The 19,046-nt window shown below is 36.9% G+C and overlaps 1 protein-coding gene across 1 annotated transcript in view; it reads left to right on the top strand.

Moving 5' to 3' along the window:
* EFL1 (elongation factor like GTPase 1) overlaps nt 1-19,046 on the top strand; it is a 64,015-nt gene that overhangs the window by 20,074 nt on the left and 24,895 nt on the right. The gene's annotated exons all lie outside the window — the stretch shown is intronic.

Here is a 19,046-nt window from a genome sequence, read left to right as displayed (position 1 = left end):
TTATCTTAGTGTTGGATGATTGCCAGGTAAGTATTGCTGCCAGGAATTGCCGAAGGCAGTAGTAAATTCTCATATTTCATAGATTGCAAGGATTATTTATAATATTTTCCCAACAGTGGAAATTCTTTAATATGGCTTTTCTACTGATGTGGATGAGTGTAGTTTTATTTATGGGTCTGTTTGAACCCTGGTGCTAAAAATTACTTCTTTTATGGCTGTGGCAATTTTTTCACTTTCTCCATGGACAAAGTTGTAAAAGTCAACCCAATCATTGAGTTATGCTCTTCTGTGCCAGATTCTGACCTGCTTTGCTTTAGAATGAGTACTGCCCAATTTCTAGACATTTATGCTGTATATACATAGTAAATGAAAGATAGGTGTACACTGTGAGGGTTGAAATTTTTATATTTAGGCAGCTAACCATGCTTTTTCTGTTTTATCATGGGCCTAGCATTCAGAACATAAGCAGCTGAATTACTTTTGTTTGGAAGCTTGAGATTTTAAAATGCTGAATGATGTCTTACTGTAGTCTGATTGTAGTTGACCATTTGCGGTATGAAAATGGCGAATGTGCTTGAGTGTGTGTGTATAACTGTGTGAGTGAGTGTGTGAAAATATATTAAGTGTATGGTCTGTTTACTTCAAAAAATGATTAAGAGTTGGGAAGAAATAGAGAAACCCATCCCAAAACACTTTGCAGTAAAAATGAAAGGGTGTGGTCTTTCAAGTGCATAGCAAACACTAAATACTCCTAGAGCTGCCTCCAGCAGAGAAAAAATACATTATGAGAATTTTGTTTTGTCTTCAGTGTTAAGAGTTTGACCAAGTTTTAAGAAAGGTTTTCGTAACCATCAAATTCTACTAGAATTTATTGGTAGTCTAGTGCTGAGCTGCCCTTCTTTTCCATAAAGGTCTAACTTTTCCATAAAGAAAAGCAGTTTACTTGAGTAATAAGAGTTCTAAATGGTCATATGTTGAAGAATTCATTAGAATTTTCAGATCAGAATTCACAGTCAATCTTAGCCAGACTATATTTGCTATTTCATCTTTTATCATCACATCATTGTAAAGTGATCACACAAAGCAAGTCTTCATTTTTACCTGAAGCAGATAAGCTCAAGTCTGTATGTTGGGTTTTTACATCTGATGTAATTTTAAAGATTTTTTTTTTTAGACTAAAAATCTTAAATGCCTTTCTTTTGTTTCTCCCATTTTCCTGTAAGGCTGCACTGTTAATTTACATAAATTCAGTAAGTTGTGTAATGATTTGATGATGGTTTATCACACTCAGAAGAAAATGCAGTGCATTTACATGAAAGGAATGTGTAACAATGGTGATGCAAGATTTTGATTATTCCAGTTAGCAACAGTGATTTCTGTTTGTAAGGCCATTTGTCTTCCAGCTTTAGTGCACACAGCAGTGATTTCTCTCCAGCCATATAAGGAAATTGCTTGTGGATTATCCAGTAAATTAAGGAAGCTTTTCTGAAAGCTCTGTGGTTTCACTCTGTATAATTAAGTTATTACCATAAGGAATACACAGTTAATCATGACTGCCTATTTCCACTTTAAGACTCATGATATAGATTCTATCAGATTTTTTCATGAGGTTTTGGGGTTTTTTGTTATTATTTATATGTTGTTTTTTACAAGGGAGGATCTGCTTGGTCCAAGTAAGCAGCCTTTTTATCCTTTATGCTGGTTTATGCAAAGGCTTAGTGATCAAAGACACAGCTTGATACAGAGGTTTTTTACTGAAGATGGGAAGATTTAATCTCTTATTCCTTCTGCTCAATTAATATTTCCTTAAAATACTAATTTCCTTTTAATTGATGAAAATTTGAGATTGCAGAACACCCCAAGCAGAAAAGGCAGTGAAGCATAGTGTGTTTGAGCTGCAAAGCTGTGACAAAGAGAAGTCAAGAACATCAAGCTGGAAAAAGCGACTGTGTCCTTTGTCTAGTATTTGGAGCCATTCTGGAAATTTTGGGAAGTTATTTTCTGGTATTATTTTGAGTTCCTGAAAGTTCGGAGAGACAAAATGTTTTGCATTGGTTAATTTGTGTTGCAAGTTTGCAGCTGGACTGTTTTGCCAAAAGTATTTGTCAAAAAGCTTTAAGCAGTATGTCATTTTCAAGTAATATGGCAAATACCAAATAGAGCCCCTTCCATATAGCTGTTGCTAATTCAGAATTTTTCTTTGCAAATTTGTGACTACAAAAAGCGTTTTTGTAGGCCTTGAGTAGGAGCTGAAATATGGTTGAAAACAAAAAGTTCTTGGGGACCAAGGGTAATCAAGGCTTTGTTACAAATCTTCTTTTTAAAATTATTTGTCAGACTATTCCATGAAAATAATAAAATCCTTGTCTTAGACAAATACACCCAGTTTGTAAAATCTGTAGTTTAGAAGGACTGTTGTTTTCTCTGAGAACTAAAAGGGAGGATGTGAACAAAGTGCCCTCTGAGAAGAGGACTGTCTTACTTTTCATCTTTTTATTTGTCGCCTTTTTCCCCACTTGCACCTCTGTCTGATGTCCTGTGCCAGCAGAGAGGAAATTTCACTTTTTAACTGGCACTGCAAGGGTGTGCTTTGTGCTCCTTTGAGTGAACAGAGACCTTGCAGGAGGAGAATCCAGTTACTGGAGCAGCAGATAAGGTTATACTAGATTAGACATGTGCCCTCGGCTCCCCAGTGGCACTTGTATTGAGTTGAAATTGCTGAATGAAAAACTTGAGAGTCATTGCAGTGGGCCATGAAGGTATCTTGAGGCTTAATTGGGAAAAATGTTGAAGTACTGGTCCAGAAATCAATCATGTGCCTTGGTGCACTGTTTCAGGGATGGCTTCTCTTCCTCTGTCACGTCACATGCCTTTCCAAGGTGTGCAGCTGCTGAATTCAAACCTCCCCGTGGGCATCAGCTCTGAGAGTTGTGGGACTGAGACCCTGCTCTTGCCAGTGGTCCACCTGCATGTCCTCATTGCAGTGCTGGCTGTCTCTGTGTCACTCTGTCCTGACCTCAGGGCCATATCAACTTCTGTACCAGCTTCACTTGGGCTGAGGCCTTGTTATCTTAACAGAAACAGTGTTCTGCTCTATATTCTAACCTGGTGTACCAGAGCCGTGCTTAAATTCCAAATATAGGAGTACTCTGTACTTGCAGACATTAAATGTGACAATTATGTGTACCATCCAAATCCCTATCTCAAAATAATTGATTTTGATTCCAAGACATCTCAGTGCTCTCTTTTTAGAAAACTGCCTGAGTACCATAGGTGTAGACCTTGGACACTATATGCTGTTTTGACAATACTGTCCCTCTAGAACTTTTAGGGAAGAAATGGTACTTAGATGTTATGTTCCAAAGCCTGCTTGACAGATCTTTTTGCTTAGTGACACTAAAATCAACGCCTTCATTTCCATAAAATCATCTGTGCAAATAGGAAGCTACTCCAACTGTCCCATGCTTCTTAAAGGCTTGTCTTTCATACAGCAAAAATATGACAGAGAAAGGAGCTCTTGATGTAGACAATCATCTGGCTATCCAGGGGTTTTCGCTTCTTAATTTAGTGAGCATTATAGTGGCTTAGGTTCTTGCTTGGGACACTTCTCTTGGGAATATCAGTAGCACTGGTGGTTCCTGCTGCCATGCTGACATCTCCAGAGGTGGTGTATTTGACAAGAGGTGACCCCTGGCTGTAGTGTGAAATCCATCGGTCTTTAATTTGATTATCACTCTTCTTATTAGTGCTTGGCTTCTCTTCTAAAGGGGAAAATTAGAAGTGCTTCAGTTAGAATGCATTAATTGATTTAGTTTGGATGTTGTATGTAAGACCTTCTGTTTGCTAAGTAGTGTTAAGTATTGTTTAACAAGCTGTAGAGACTGATAATGCAGGTACACAAATAGAAGAATTAACGCTACCATAAACAATTTTTCTTCTTAATTTTTTTTTGTTAATGAAAGTTGTGGGGAAGCAGCACTTACTAGGTCTTTTCATGAAAGAAAAAAGATGTTGCTTGTTTACAAGGAGGCAAAACAGTAACTTAAATTGAAACAGTGTTGAAAGCTCGACAAAAGAGATTATTATATGCAAGTTTTAAATCATTTCAATTCTGTTTCTATGTTAAGAATATTTAGTCTAAATTAAAACTCTCACACCAGTAAGTGTTTTGAACTATTAATAAAGTCTTGAATTAAGGGGAATGCAAGAAGATGGGATGGTTGATTTGTTTGTTCCCATGCAAGAATCTCTCTCCCTTTATGTATATAAATACATTTATTTATTTATTTATTTACTTTATTTATTTGCTTGAACCAGTCAAAGAAAAAGTACAATTACAGGAAAAGCATCACTTTGTAACAATTGTTGGGAAATTCTTGTGGTTAAAGACTGTTGAAAGAACTGAGTGATCCTCAAAGTGACAAAGGAAAAAACATAAGGCAGTATGTGAGGAAAAAGTAATCTGGGCTCATAAGTAAAGATTTAACAAGTGCATGCCCTCCAGATGCATGGAATAATAGCTTCCTTTTTTCTCCCTCCCTTTTTTTTTTTTTTTTTCTTGTTGCTGTCCTGTAATTGAAAACAAAATGCCTTTTTTTTTTGTTCTCTGCAAAAAAAGGGTTGTTGGAGGTAGTGTAAAAGAGTATTTAAGAAAACGAGGAAAAGAGGTAGTGTTTGTTTTTATCATGCACAGATGAATGGTTTAGGATTCCCATACTGGATATTGATTACCATCTCTAAGTAATGTAAACAAGTGCTGGTATAAAAACCAGCACACATTTTTGAAAACACTGGTTTAGGTACTTGTGTAAGTGAATAATTGTGGGATTTTAAAAAAATTGGCTCAGTTTCATGTTTGTCCTGAATGAATAATTGAAGGATCATTCAGTGATAAATTTTTGTTAATGGGAATAAAATTTGTCTCAAGGCATGTGGTGCATGCACACACATGAGTTCAGAATTATTGATCTGTGTGCTGCTTTTTTATCCACAATACCGTAACAATGGACTTGTGTTTGCTAGTGTTCAAAACCTAGATTTTTCTTAGAGCTGCCTATAGAACTATTGAAGTGCTTTTTGTGTCTTGTTGAATACTGTTAAAAGCAAAGCTTTTCCCTTGCCACTAGATTTGTAGTGTTTTATTGTAGGGCTCATAGGAGGCTAGATGATTTCCTGAACGTTTTCTAATGCAGTTAGCTATGTGAATAACAAGTGCTCTACCAAATTAGCATTTTGTTTTTTAACGTACCAAATTACATTGTTAAAAACAGGAATCTGGAAGTCCCTCCTGTTGCCAGCTCACTGTCAGACTTCCTACATGACACACTGTTGTGTACCTTGGTGTTTCCATTTCTAAAATGCTACTTTTGCCATACAGTGTTCTTTCATGTTTTTATTATTTGTAAAACACTGAAGGGTTACTGACATGGGAACAGTGTGGCACAGGAAATGTGGGTGATGATGGATTCATACCTCTGGATTGTTTGGTCCCTTTCTGAAGATAGGTGTTGTGGAGTTTGCAGTAGCATGATGAGCTGGTGTGGAGGAGTACAGCTAACCTCATTACAAGGTGTCTAACAAGCATTTTATTCCTTTAGGACTTCATTGAACAATTTAGGAGCTTTTAATAAGCAGCCTCTGTTAAGAGCAAAGAGCAGCTGCAAGCAGCAATGCCATTTTAAAGGCCCAGAATGGCTTTCTAGGCCTGGTGCCAGCTAGCAGGCATTACCACCTTCTGTGAGAGCCCTAGGAACAGGCCTGCTGTTCACCAGCCTTGCATTTCTGTGCAAACATTTGGTGGGCTAATTTCACTCTCTGAATCAGTAATGTGATTATTTAAAAAAGAAAAAATCGCCAGTTTGAAGTGATTCCAGCTGCAGGGGCTGTCTCATCCCAGCCTGCTGTGGTCGGTGAACACAGGAGGGCAGTCTTCCTCCAGAATATTGCTGAAATTAGCCCAAAATACTGAATGAAACAAAGAAAACTCAAACCTTTGTCTTCAGGTTTGGAATACTTACAATTTTTATCTCTAACTGCCATCTTATAGCGTCTATAAAATAGCCTTCTAAGGCTAAAAATAGCCATTAAAACTTGTTTTTAGTAATGCAGCACTATTGAGGAAAAGGTATATAATTGAATGGATTTTGTTGTTGAATGACATTTAATCTCTATGTACTGTTGCATTTACCTGACCACCATAGTATTGATATTATTTTCCTACCCAGTTAGTGTTTTATAAATAATTAAATTGTTGAAAAAATTGAATATGTTCAAGTTGTTTCTTTGAGCTAAAGACATAATAGTTAATCAGTTGTTTGGCCTCTTTCAGAGCTGGAAACCGAAACCATTTTCTTTAACTCTATTTTTGCCATAGTGGATTTAGTCCCTTTGGAGTTCCTCCTCATCGCTCTGTGTGCTTCTAGCATGGCAGGCTGGGAAATTTGTATTGCTTGGAGGGCAACATAACATGATATAGTGCACAGCTAATGAACTAGCATCAAATGAAATTAGAAGTGTATTTTGCTGATCATCTGCTGGGTTTCCTTTGCCCTGTTTGCCTTACCATTTCATGTGGTTTATTTTGGGGGCTTTGACTTGACAAACTTATTGCAAAACAAATCAGTGATTCATTACCTTGTTTTCAAATCAATATCAAAGTATCACTTGAGAGGAAAAAAATATGCCATGTCTTAGGTCAGAGTTACAGTACTGACATGTGTTTTTATTAACTCAGCTGTATTTTTTTTTTAAAGGATACTTTGGATGGTTAATAGTTTCCTTATAAAGCCCTTTTTGTTTTGTGGTTTTTTTGGTAGGTCTTTTTGGTTGATTTTTGGGGGGGTTTTTTTGAGAATTTAAATTGCTTTTTGAGTATCTGTATTTTTTCTGGGTTTTTTTTTGTCTGAAGCTTATTAAGACTATAAAAGGAAATCATAAGTGTAGTAATCCTTTCTGAAGAGAAACACTTCTAAATTCTCTAGTGCTTCTGGAATGTTCTCTGCTCTAATTTTCAGCAGTTGATTATGAGATCTTAAAAATGTGTTTAGTGTTGCCACTAAAATACAAGGGATTTTTAAATCATATTTAAAAATTTGAAGTGTGTAGGACTATTCAAGCTAAAGTTACAATACCCAACAATGTCTGTAAATTTGCTTTTGACCCTTGTTGGATTATGATGTCAAAAAAAGAGCAAATTATTAAGTTTTTGAGGAAAGGGGAGGAAGCAATGAAACATTCAATGTTGTTTTATAGCAATTTTTAGTTTTTATGATCTGTAAAAGCTGAGCTTTTGTGTGAATGGAAATTAGATTTCTATATAATTTCCTGAATGTGAGGCAAGCACTCCTCATTCTTTGGGGTTTGTATGCAGACAGCTAATTGCTGATGCTTGAGGTTTCCCAAATGATACCAGGAGGAAAACTGCCCAGACTTGTCGGTGTTGGTTGCTGCTGCTTCTGTGCCTGTGGGCAGCAGCAGTGGGACTAACAAGAATCAAGACAATTTCATACCACTGCTGCTTGAAGGAGCTCAGAGCACAGCAGCAGGCACATGCTCTGCAGACACTTTATATAAACAGCTAGAAATAGAGTGGGCACAGTGTCTGAGGTGCAGGCAGTTGTCTGTTTATCACCCCAGTGTTTATTGCAAAGTGATTCTTGGCCCTGAGAGTTCAAATTTGTCCAATGCCTATTATCACACTGCTGTTCATTGTTCAGAATTCAGGGCCAGTGTTAGAGGGGCCTGACTCCTCTTGTGTCAGAGTGGACAATTGACTTCTGTAGTCACTGCCCCTGGGCAGGTGTTACTCAGCCTTTCTGTAGATGACTGTGCGTTTAGGTCACAGATACTACCTGGCTTATCTCCAAAATCTCCAAATCTTCTGTGAGTGGTTGGATGGTGTAATTTTGCAAGTCTCTAAAATGAAAAGATAAGGATTTCCCTCAGTATTTCACACTTACTGTCTTTAAGTCAGCATCAGTGTACTATTTTCAGTCTCTCCCTCTATGGAAGTGCATGTAAAAATAAAGTGAGAACAGTTATCTACAGAAATAGCCGTATTTATTACTTGGCTAATGAACCTCTTTTCCAATAGTGTATGAATAGAAGAAGTTCAAGTAGTTAATATCATCCATGTAGAATGGCAAGAGAAATCTTTTGAGATGATTTGCTGAGCTCACATCTGCAGTGTTGCATTTGGGATTTTTTACAGCACACAGAGATACCTCAGTGGTCATTTGGGGAAATGACCTCATATTTTCATTTGAAGAGCCTGAATGCTATAGCTCTCAGTCTGCTTATAAATTTGCTTGGAGCGTGCTTTTTTTTTTTTTTTTTTTTTTGCTGTCTTGTATTTTTTTAAAGTCAGTATCCTGTTTAAAACTGGAATGTCAGCATTTTTTAATAGGTGTCTGTAGTGTAGCTGTTCGCTCCCTCCTTTCCTCTGATGTGGTTCTAAGGGAAACCATCTAACTTGATTGGTGGAAAGTCTCTGAAGAGACTTTTGTATCCTTTACTGAATGAGGATATATAATAGAAGAACCACAGTGACTTCAGTTTTGTACGCAAAATTAATAACATTCCATTTCTAAGAAAATCCTGCCTATAAGGGCAGCTATGAAATGCTTTATCAAGAGTGGGAAACATCAGTTTGGGACATAAGGGCATTAGAGTAAATATTCAAGAGATTCAGCAAACAGGCCTTGCTTGAGGAGTTAGTATCTGAGACTTATTTTTAACAGAGGTGTGAATTACCTGATTTAACAAGGCTCTGTATTTAGACTGTGTAATTGAACCTTTTATCCCCCTGTACAAAATGGCATTAGGATTTTCTTCTGAATTAAATATGCTAGAGAATTGCCTTTGCAGAAGTTGTTGCTGTAGAGCTCAAACTTTCAGAAACCTATTGTGAAGGAACATTTCCTTTATTTAATGTGACCATAGGTTTTCTAAAATTCAAACTGAAAATATTCAGTGTCATTTCAGAAATAGGTGCAAAATAATTGCTTTAAGCAAAAATGAGTTTGAAAATACATGCCTTTCTGCATGTAAATTCATGTATAGTCACTCAGACATGAAAAAGACACCATAAATCAAATCTGTTTAGGAATGTGTCCAATTACCAATGCAGAAAAGAAATTATTTTCTAAAAGGATCTAGCATTTTGCAGTGTTATTTATGGAAAATATATCTCTTGCTACTGCGGTGGTGTATGAAAATCAAATCATGACATCTCTGAAAAGATGTGTGTACCTTTAATCATCTGGCTATTATTCCTTTATCTGTTTTTGGCAGATAAACTTCAATTTCTAACAGATGAGTTAAGTTGCAGCTTCATTGCACTGGTAGTCCGTTAATGTACTGAAAGGTAGTTGTGAAATGTAGACGTTTGTCAGTATCAAATCATAGTATACTTGGGGACAGGTAACTAAATAAAATAACTGGAATGCTGCCTTGTAGGTGTCATTTAGGCCAGACTTTTACTCAAGTGTGCAATTGCAAAGGTACAGAAGGCTGTGAAAATGACATTAAATCATAAAGTTATCCATGTGGATAATCACTGTTTATCATAGAGATGTATTTCACATGGGTGTGCACGTCTGTTGCTAACACAGCTTCTCTCTTGTTAGGCCTCAGAGACAGTCCAGCTTCTTTATCCTTTGCAGTCTGGAACAGGACACTGTACTCCTCCCAGCACAACCTAAATACCTCAAATAATTGTATTTATGATAGAAAATATTATCACTGCTTGAAATATACCATGTGTAACACTTTGGGCAGGGGAGGAGAAACTTGGGTCTAAAAATCGGTTTGGTTGTCTCAAAATGTTACCCTCTCTGTGCCCTGAAGTGATGGATAAATAACATGTTTTTTCTAAGCTGTGCAGGCTTTGTTAGTTAAATCTAGTTTGTCACTACTTTTGCATAGTTCTTCACTTCTGAGCATTTTCTTTTAAACCTTTCCTCTTTCAGCTTCAGTACATCAGGAAGTTGCTCTGTATATGTGTGTTTTAGCAATAAAAAATTTACAATTCTCTTTAATATCTTACCTTCTCTGTTTGTTTAAAATCCTTTCTAAGGTTCTGCAAAATTGGAACTCCTTTATGTGGATTTGATTGAATAAGGCTTTTACCATCTTTATACTTTAAACAACTATCCTGTAAACAAAACAGTTCTGAAGAACAAATTTAGTGGTTTTCTCTTTTTCACTGGGTTTTAGTTTCTTGAAACACATGTTCAACTGTCTAATAAGGATTATATTTTGTGCATCAAATATCTCAATATTCAGGCCATCTGAGTCATCTCCTTGACAAATTAGGGTACTTAGAGAATTGTCATGTAATTTTCCATGTTTCTTTACAAGAACTGGTTATAGGAACCAGCTAACTTGTTTTATTCTTAAACTGTTTTCTTACTCGCATTTAATGTGAAGCCAGAGGGCACTGTTTTTCATACAATACAAAACGTGCTGCTATTTCAGCTTTGGGTGACGGTCTCATATGGATTCACAGTACTGTCAGTGTAGTGAAAACTTTGGATTATGGTTTTTTATTGTAAATTTCTTCATGCAGAAAATCTACAAATGTTTTGACTCTAAATTAAATTAATCTCACCGAGTAGTCTGAGAGCCAAAAATCTGCAGTCAGCATGGTTCCTACTTATTAGCTCAACTTGGAATTTTACTGGTTTCAGAGGCAGTGTAGTGTTAAGTAAAGCCTTTGCCATGAAAACGTCTTGTTCAGCTTCTCTTTTTTCGACACTTCTTTTGTCCTGAGAAAAACTACTGTTTTATATGAGAAAAGAGCTCCTTTCTGAATATTTCTTTAACTTTCATGGCTACACTAATTGCCTTCTGCTCAGAGTAATGGCTGGACTGTAGAAATTAGGCTGGACCTCCCCCAGCTGTTTTTGGAGTGTTAACGTGGCTCTGAAATTGACCCTTTTCCCCCTAAGCTCCCCAGCCCAAATCTGAGTGTTAACCTCTTCTTTTCCCTTTCTATCCCACCTTTCTCTCTGTATTTCTATCTGTTATTCTACCTCTGCTTTTACTTTGTATTACCTTAGTTATCCCGTGTCAGTAAAGTAAAACTGTATGAGAATATTTCAGTTAACCACAGCCTAAGCAAACGAGAAAGCTCTTCTTTTAACTGGCATTGTTTATGCAAAACCACTAATCTGTGAGGGCAGTTTACTTGAGCGTGGTGTAAATTCCTGCTGGAGCACTTCCTAATGGCAGCCAGGCCTCTGGGTAAGGGGAGAGGAGCAGGATACCTGCTTTCACACCTGGCGTGTGCAAATATTCCTCTTACTCTGTAGTAACCCTGGTGCCTGTAATACACAGCATCCTTACAATAAATACCGTCTGTGGCTGTGAAATGCCCCAACTTTTACATTTGAGCTAGTCACAGAAGCCTTCATTTATTCCTTTGGATGTTTCTGCTTTGCTCCCATTGTGTGCTGTTACCAAAGCTGCTTCAAGGAGTTCAGAAAAAGCAGCGAGGGGTTGCACTGAGGGCACGGGAGTCTGAGTGGGGAAGACCAACTTGGAGTCGTTTTTGCACATAACCCCACTGAGGGAACGTGATTCACAGAGAATCACAATCCTGTCTTAACAAACGGGAAGGTTAAAAAGTCAAGAGACTGTTAACAAAGGCTGTGTTTTAATGACTTATTTTCTAAATATTTTCCCGAAATTTTGATGTCATTTCGTGCCTCGGATGAAATTGCAGAAGTGTTGTGAGGGTTGTTTGGCCTGTGTCAGGCTGTGAGTCATGGAGCTGGCTTTGTCTGGGTTGGGAACTGTGGGGGGGACTTAAGGCACAGCTATATTTAGGATTATCAACTGATGTCAAACTGTGGAGCACTGCTAAACAACCGTGTTAAAGGGGCAGCACTGCATAGTTTAGGCTCAAAGTTCAGATTGTTTGTAGTGCTTTTGATTTTTAGTAAATACTTGGAAAAGCTGCTATTTACTAGAAGTATTCTGCAATTTGCAAACCAGTGTAAGTTTCAACACGATTTGTATTTAGCTAGTAAAAACTATTTTAATTTCATTGTCAAAACAGTATGATTTGAAAAAAGCAAGCCTGTATAGTACTTCTAGTTTTACATGTTTCAGAATCTGAATGGGTAAGAACATTATGTATAAAGAATTGTTAAATTCCAGTCATAGATAGACAAGAAATAATGTTTGAAGGGCTGTTAACATTGAGTTTGTCTTAAGATTCAGAACACCTGCTCAACTTACTTGATTGTATTTTGAAATTTTGTCATTAATGCCTGGAACCAAATTTAGATACCTTTTTGCATCTAATTAAGACTAAAAGGAGTAAGGTTCATTTCTAAACTTCCTTGCTCCTTACTGCCTAAATCCCTCCAGTGAGGTCTGTTACATATAGGGGCAAAATTCAAGAGTGATTTTTAAAAATCAAAAGTTCAATTTTCCAAGGCTGCTGCTCTGTGGTGACTGTCATGGACTGTAGCTGATGTTTTTTGTGCAGTTTTACATTTGGTAACCTTCTTCGAGGATGCATGTTTTGGTAGAAAATTCATCTAATTTGGTGGAGAGAATTTTATATTGCAGTCTTTGCTTCTGGTCTTGTCTGTGTGAAAACAGTGAGATTGCAGTAGGAAACTGCAGTGAGTGTAAGGATCCCAGCTGTGATGTGAGTCAAAGTTTTTCTGGACAGAATAGAGGTAGTTTCTGTCATCCCAAAAAATTTGAAGTTGGGAAGTTTTTCCAAGACGCTTGATGTTGATTTAAGTGTATTATTATTGTCCTGAATGTAGCAAGACCTATGCCAAGACAAGGTACTGGTGGGGAAAATAGAAAAACTCCACTCTGAGTGCGTAAGTTTTACAGTTGTTCAAGTTGGTGTAAGGGACATAAGTCAGTCTATCTGTTACTGACATTTTAAGCTTCAGGGAAATGCCAGCTTTGATACAAGTCTGTTTCAGTGACTAGTTGAATTTCTAAAACATAATATTGAGCAACAAATGCTCATCCAAAGACTTGATGTTTTCCCAGTGTTACATATTAAGATTTGGTACAGTATTGAGGTGTTGGGTCACCAAAAAGTGTGAGGTGCATAGCTGTGAACCCATTACTGTAAATGAAAATGCAGCCTACTGGTAGTTCTTGTTCCATCAGTTACTGCACTTCTACAAAGATGTTCATGCCCATTGCCCACTCTTTAGCCCGCTGAAGCTGATGAGGACCAGACAGCTGAAAGCACACAACAAGCTCTCAAAATGAGATGTAAAATGTCTGTATTCCTAATGGTTACATTTTTCAGAGCTTTTGCACAAAAGACTAATTGTTTTGTGATGTTCAATAAGAAAGTTCTCCGAGCAGTGTTACTAACAAAGCCTGGATTCCTGTGGACTGATGTCCTTAAGATCCTCAGCTCCCCTCTCGGTTGCAGTTGTGTCCCAGTTGGCTGCCGGGATGTGTGTGCTGGTCGTCAGGCAGCTGCTTCCAGGCGGGATATATAATGATCGTGTTTTGCCTGCCCCTTCTTCAGTGAGATCACCAATTTTGGTCTCCCTTCAGTACTTAGCCATTGATTTTACATAACTTGTGGAAACTTAATTACACCTGAACCCTCTGCTCTCTCTCACTGGTGAGCTTAGTGGAAGCTGACAACATGTTTAAAAGTTGTTGAGAGGAGCCTGTGTGATTACAGGAGTTGCGTTTACTTTGGAAATGGGACTAAAAACATACTCCATTTTTAACAGATTCTTTTGTGTCCACAGTCCCATCAGGAAGTATGACATACTGTGTTGGGAGCCTTGACTCTCAACCAAAAACAGTCATTTCAGTGTTCAGGCATCTTTAGCTGAAACGCCTTTCATTTTTAGTAAAAACGGTTTATCTATCTGGAACTCTTCCAAAGGGTTTAAAGCTGATACAGAGCAGTGGCAAATGGCCATGTTACTTCTGTTCAGAAAAGCAGCTGACTTTTTTTGTGTGTGTTTAAAGGTTTTGATTTGTCTTGAGGCAGCAGCCGAGCCACTGCTGTTGGCTGTGGGTGACACTCGATACCTCATCTGTGGGCTCTGCTGCTTAGGCAGCACAATGTCAGCCAGCCTGACCTCCTTTGGCAGGGCACAGAGGTGGGGCATGGAGACGACTTGGCTTTTTTCAAAACCTAGAGGTGTTAGCTGCTCCCTCTACATAGGTGGGAAAGGGGGGAAAGGTCTCTCAACTAGTTTTTGGAGATGCTGGTTGTTTAACCTGGTTTTCTAGTTGGTGCCATCATGCCATTGGGGTTTTCACTAGGGTTATTATGTTACGTTGCCTATTCTTGGACGAAATGTCAGAAGCAGCCTCTTAATGTGTTGATAGTTAAGGGAGTGCAAATTGGGTGAGAGGGAAAATTGCTTTTTATTGGATTAGTTTTAGTCTATTTATTTATCCTGAGTTGTCTTAGAGTCTGACAAATGCTGGTGCTGGGAAGCCAGGAGTGGAGGCAGATTTGGTTTTTGAGGGGCAGCTGGCTGTAGGTCATCCCAGCTGTATTTGAGATGATGTTCTCAGACTGTCTTTTGGGGTAGGCTCTCTTTTCCGTTTATCCTTGAATGCAAATGAATTGATCAGTGACTGGTGATCTTCCTGTAAAAAATTGAATTCAACCACAGGATTTTCCAAATGTGGAGCTGTTAAAGCTCCAAGCTCCCTCCCTGTATCTTTTGGCAGTGTGAGGTTTGTGCCATTTACTACAAAGTAAATGAAGGCAGCCATGTTGGAGATGCTCTCAATGCATATAGACTCATATGATGTAAATAAAATGAAATCTTAATAGTTGTGTTGTTGGGTTTTAGGGTTTTTTAACAACAAGGCATTAAAAAACAAGATTAGTTCTGTTTAATATCTTAATTTTAAAATAGAGGAATGTTTTAAAGCCCAGTTTAATGATGTGGTCCTCTTCGCTAGTCTTAAGAATTCTCCTACCTTAGGAATGATCTATGTATTTTTGTCCCATTTTTTTCTTGTCCTAGAGCTAATGGAAGTTAATATGTTGCAATATTTTAGGAAGTCCAAATTATGCAGACTGCAAATTACAGTAATAACTCTCGATGATACATTAACTGAAGTAATCAGAAATGAGGGCGAAAGTTAGTCTTCTATCCTTTGGGGAAAAAGGGTTTGGGGGGATAAGGAGGATAAATAGCATTCCTAACTTTTAGGGTTTTTTTGCATTTTAAATATGCTTGATTTTGGTATGCTTAGTTTACTCAGAGACAGATTGGTAGTATTTCTTAAAGTGGAGCTGACTTTCAAAATCCATTATTTAAATATAATTCTGTGAAAAGATAAGAATTATTTTCAATCTGAGGTCAGTATTAATGGCCCCATAACAGGTTTTCATGTGGCAGCAACTTTTTTTTTTAATTTGAGTGCATTTTCTGTTTATTTTTTAATTAGTTTAGTTATTAAACTGGAGCATGTGATAAATAACTAATTACCAATAACTTCCTAGTCTGCTGATATAACAAGTATATCTAAGACATCCCTCTTCCCTCTCATGCCATCTGTTTTACACACATTATGTCAAACAGTCCTAATCTGAGACATTTGAAAGGTGCTTTATTTGGTTAGAATCCTTCTGATTAATTACTTCCCCGAATATTACTGCTCGTGTGACTACTTAAAGGTTTCTTTTAGCTTAAAGTGAAATTTTATATTCTTCTTCATCCATCTTGAAAATTATTGTGTTTAAAGTAAACATCAATTCTGCATAATGCAGACTGAAGCAGTCCATTATTCATGGTGCTTTGGAAGACTCTAAGCCATATTTCCCAAGGCAGCAAAATCAGGCAGCATAAATCACTTACAGACAGATATGTTGGGGGGGTGGGAGGTGTGCCTCTGATAGAGAGCATTAGGCATTGGGTCAGGTCTTGGAAAATTGAATTTTAATTAGTTACTTGCATGTCTTACATGTTAACAGGATAAATGATCAATGGCTCAGGCATTTCCCACAGGATATTGTACACATTTGGTGATCAGTGTGCTGCTCCTGCCTGTGCTATCTGGAATATCCTCATAACTTGTTAGTCTGTGTTTGCATTTATCTGATGTATTGAATGATAAAGGCCTTCTGTTCTTTTTTTTTAAGTAAGGAAATACAAATCACCTATATTAAGATTCTGCAATTAAACGTAAATCAGCACGTGGATGGACAAAATTTAATGAGCTTTTAAACTAACTGCCATAGTCTTTTGTAATTGATACTTCTACTGATAGATTCTAAATTCCCTGTGTACCTGGGATACGTAATGCAGAATTTGTAGGAATATGTTCATGTAACTTCTTCTAGGCAAACATGACAAAACTTCCAAGACTTCTACAGATCAAAATGAAATTAATTCTTTGCAAGATCAGTGCCTGAAGGTCTCATTAATTTTAACACCACTTATAATTGATTCTGGGAAGTAACAGATGTTAGTTATATTTAACAATCTTCAGTTTAAGAAAACAGTATATACATGAAGTCTGCCCATTTTCAGGAGACATTACTAAAACTGAATAAAGACTAAAATGGGGCTGGGGCTACTCTTCGGGTGATTTGTAGACTATGCTATAACTAGTCTGATTTATGCAGAAATCATTTGATGTTATTGATCTTATTAGCTGAAACGGATTATTTTGCCCTGTTGTGGGAAGCATTTGGTCAAGAAATTAAAAGAATTAAGTTTTCTGTTGTGCTGAAAACCCTAATGAACTTTAGATCTTTATTTATTTGCATCTTGCTTCTAGCACTCTCATAAAAATAGTAAAATATTATATGGCTGTTTATGTCTTCCCATTGTCTACTTAGAAATAAATATTGAACTTTGCTGCATGTTTGAGTAAAAAGGCTTTGCCTCTATCTCCTTTCTCTCTTTTAATGTTAAACAGTTTTCATTTAACTTTTGCTCAATCAGAGCACAAGTGATTCTGTGCTTCCCTTCTCAGCCTCAGGCTGCTGCTGCTTCCCTCTCCTCTGCCTTCTGAACATCCACAGCTGTCAGTGTTGGTGAAATATTTGAAAAAAAAATTGAAATAAATTGAAAAGTGATTGTTTCGGTTAATCCTTCTGGTATATATTCTCTTTATGATCCTATAACATGTCATCCTCTTTTAATAGATTTCCAGAACTGAGTGTGTGTGCACAGCTAATATTTGATGGTGCTGCAAAAGATTGTTCTACTTTTTTTCTGATGTAACTAGCCAGAGAAGTTGGTTTTAAGTAACTTTGTCTCCTTTTTAAAGACCAAAATAGCAATATATGTCATTGCTAGATGACTGCTGGAAGTTTGTCTTTTTCTTCTGCTAGCTTGAGGGAAGAAATTTGGATCTCTTAGTCTGTGTTCCTTTTGCAAACTTAGATATTCATATCAAGCCTAAGTCTAAAGTATTTTACCAAACACTTCAGTGTTTTCTTGAGTATTGTTGATGGATGAGGGTTTTGTTGTTGGTCGTGGTTTTGGGTAGTTTTGGTGTTTTGGGGTTTTTTTGTTTAATAGTTTTCTCATTTTACCAGTCAGAGACAGCAGTAGGTGGATGGCCAAGCATGTGAGAGCAATGCAGGGAGGCCTCCAGAGCTACGCCTGAAATATTTCTCATCTTCAGGGAAAGGTACCTGGAGTCTTCAGAGAGTGTAGTTAAAGCTCTGTTGACAAGAAGACTTTCTGACTAGAAGAGGATTGCTGAGCAATTTTTTTCCCTGCAGAGATGCTCCATAAGAATTCAGCTGACCTGTTTTCCAGTACAACATGCAGTTTCATTTGTTTATTTATAAAAGCACATTTACTATTATTAAATTAAACCCCTCAACAACAAATCAGCCTTTCAAAAGACTTCTAGATTATCAAAGTAAATATGTTGAAATGACTATTCCTAAATTCCATTTGTTTGGGACAGCAGCCATGCTGAACTGGTGCTGAAGCTCTGGTAGTAATTTTTTAAAAAATTGAGTAAATTCAGATGTGTTGCTGTCAGGTCAAATTAAAATAATTTATTTAAAATAATTGTAAATCTAAAATTTGGTTTGTGTTTCAAAAACCCTTGCAGAGTTTTGTGTGGTGCTAAATGCTTCCCACATGCAGTAATGGAAGCATTAATTTGACATACTGGCTGGAACTGAAGTGAGTTCCAGTGCCTATGTGACCACATTGCACAAAGATCTATCTACATATTTACTGTTCAATATCGCTGCTTTCAAGTGTTGTCAAGTGGAGCTGATGTGTGTGGAAAGGAATTTTAATGTGTGGGTTCAGGTAAAATACATTATATACTGAGGACAGCTATGGAGCATTTTATAAAACCACAAAAGGTGCTGTTCAGTGCCTTTATCAAGAATGCTTTACAGTTAAAAGGTTAAAGTTGCTTTAATTGGAGTAAAGATTTTTTTTTTTCCTTGTGGAGCTACAAGTGCACTGATTTCCTAATACATAAAGATGCATGGGAGCCTCTTGCAGATCTAAGTATGAAATTCCTAGGTTTCTGTGCTAAAATGACACTTAAACATAAATGTTGAAAAATTGGCATCATTTTATTTAGTCTTGAACTCCAAAAATTAGTATGGCATGATAAATGAAATAATTCTGTAGCATAAGAAAAACATGATTATTTGAAATGCTTTCATCTTCTGTAGTTATTGGTCTCATTAAGCAGCTTAAGGAAATCAATATTTCATCTTGACTAAAACGGTTTATAAATCTAGAATCCAGATTTGGAATGTTAACTGATTTTGGTTTAATTCTATTTATTTTAAGGTAAATCTGTATTTTAGCAAGCAGATTTCTGACTAACCTTTGATGTCAGCTTTGTCACACAGACTGAGTGCAGGTAGATCTGGCCATAACTTTAGTATTTTAAAGATGTTACTGTTTAATGTAAAGAGGTTTTTTTTACAATTTTCTTGAAATTGTTTTTAGTCTTGTCTGAAAAAGTACATGAATGTTCATAATTAGAATTGTCAGTTCAATCAACGCTTAGGAAATGTGTATTAACATGCAGTCTAAGGGCCTAATGAAATACATGGTATTTTTTTTCCAAAGACA

This window comes from Sylvia atricapilla, chromosome 13 (assembly GCF_009819655.1).
Source record: "Sylvia atricapilla isolate bSylAtr1 chromosome 13, bSylAtr1.pri, whole genome shotgun sequence".
Taxonomy (NCBI): Eukaryota; Metazoa; Chordata; class Aves; order Passeriformes; family Sylviidae; genus Sylvia; species Sylvia atricapilla.
Note: the sequence above shows the minus strand (reverse complement) of the source record. Positions and strands in the feature narration are given on the sequence as shown.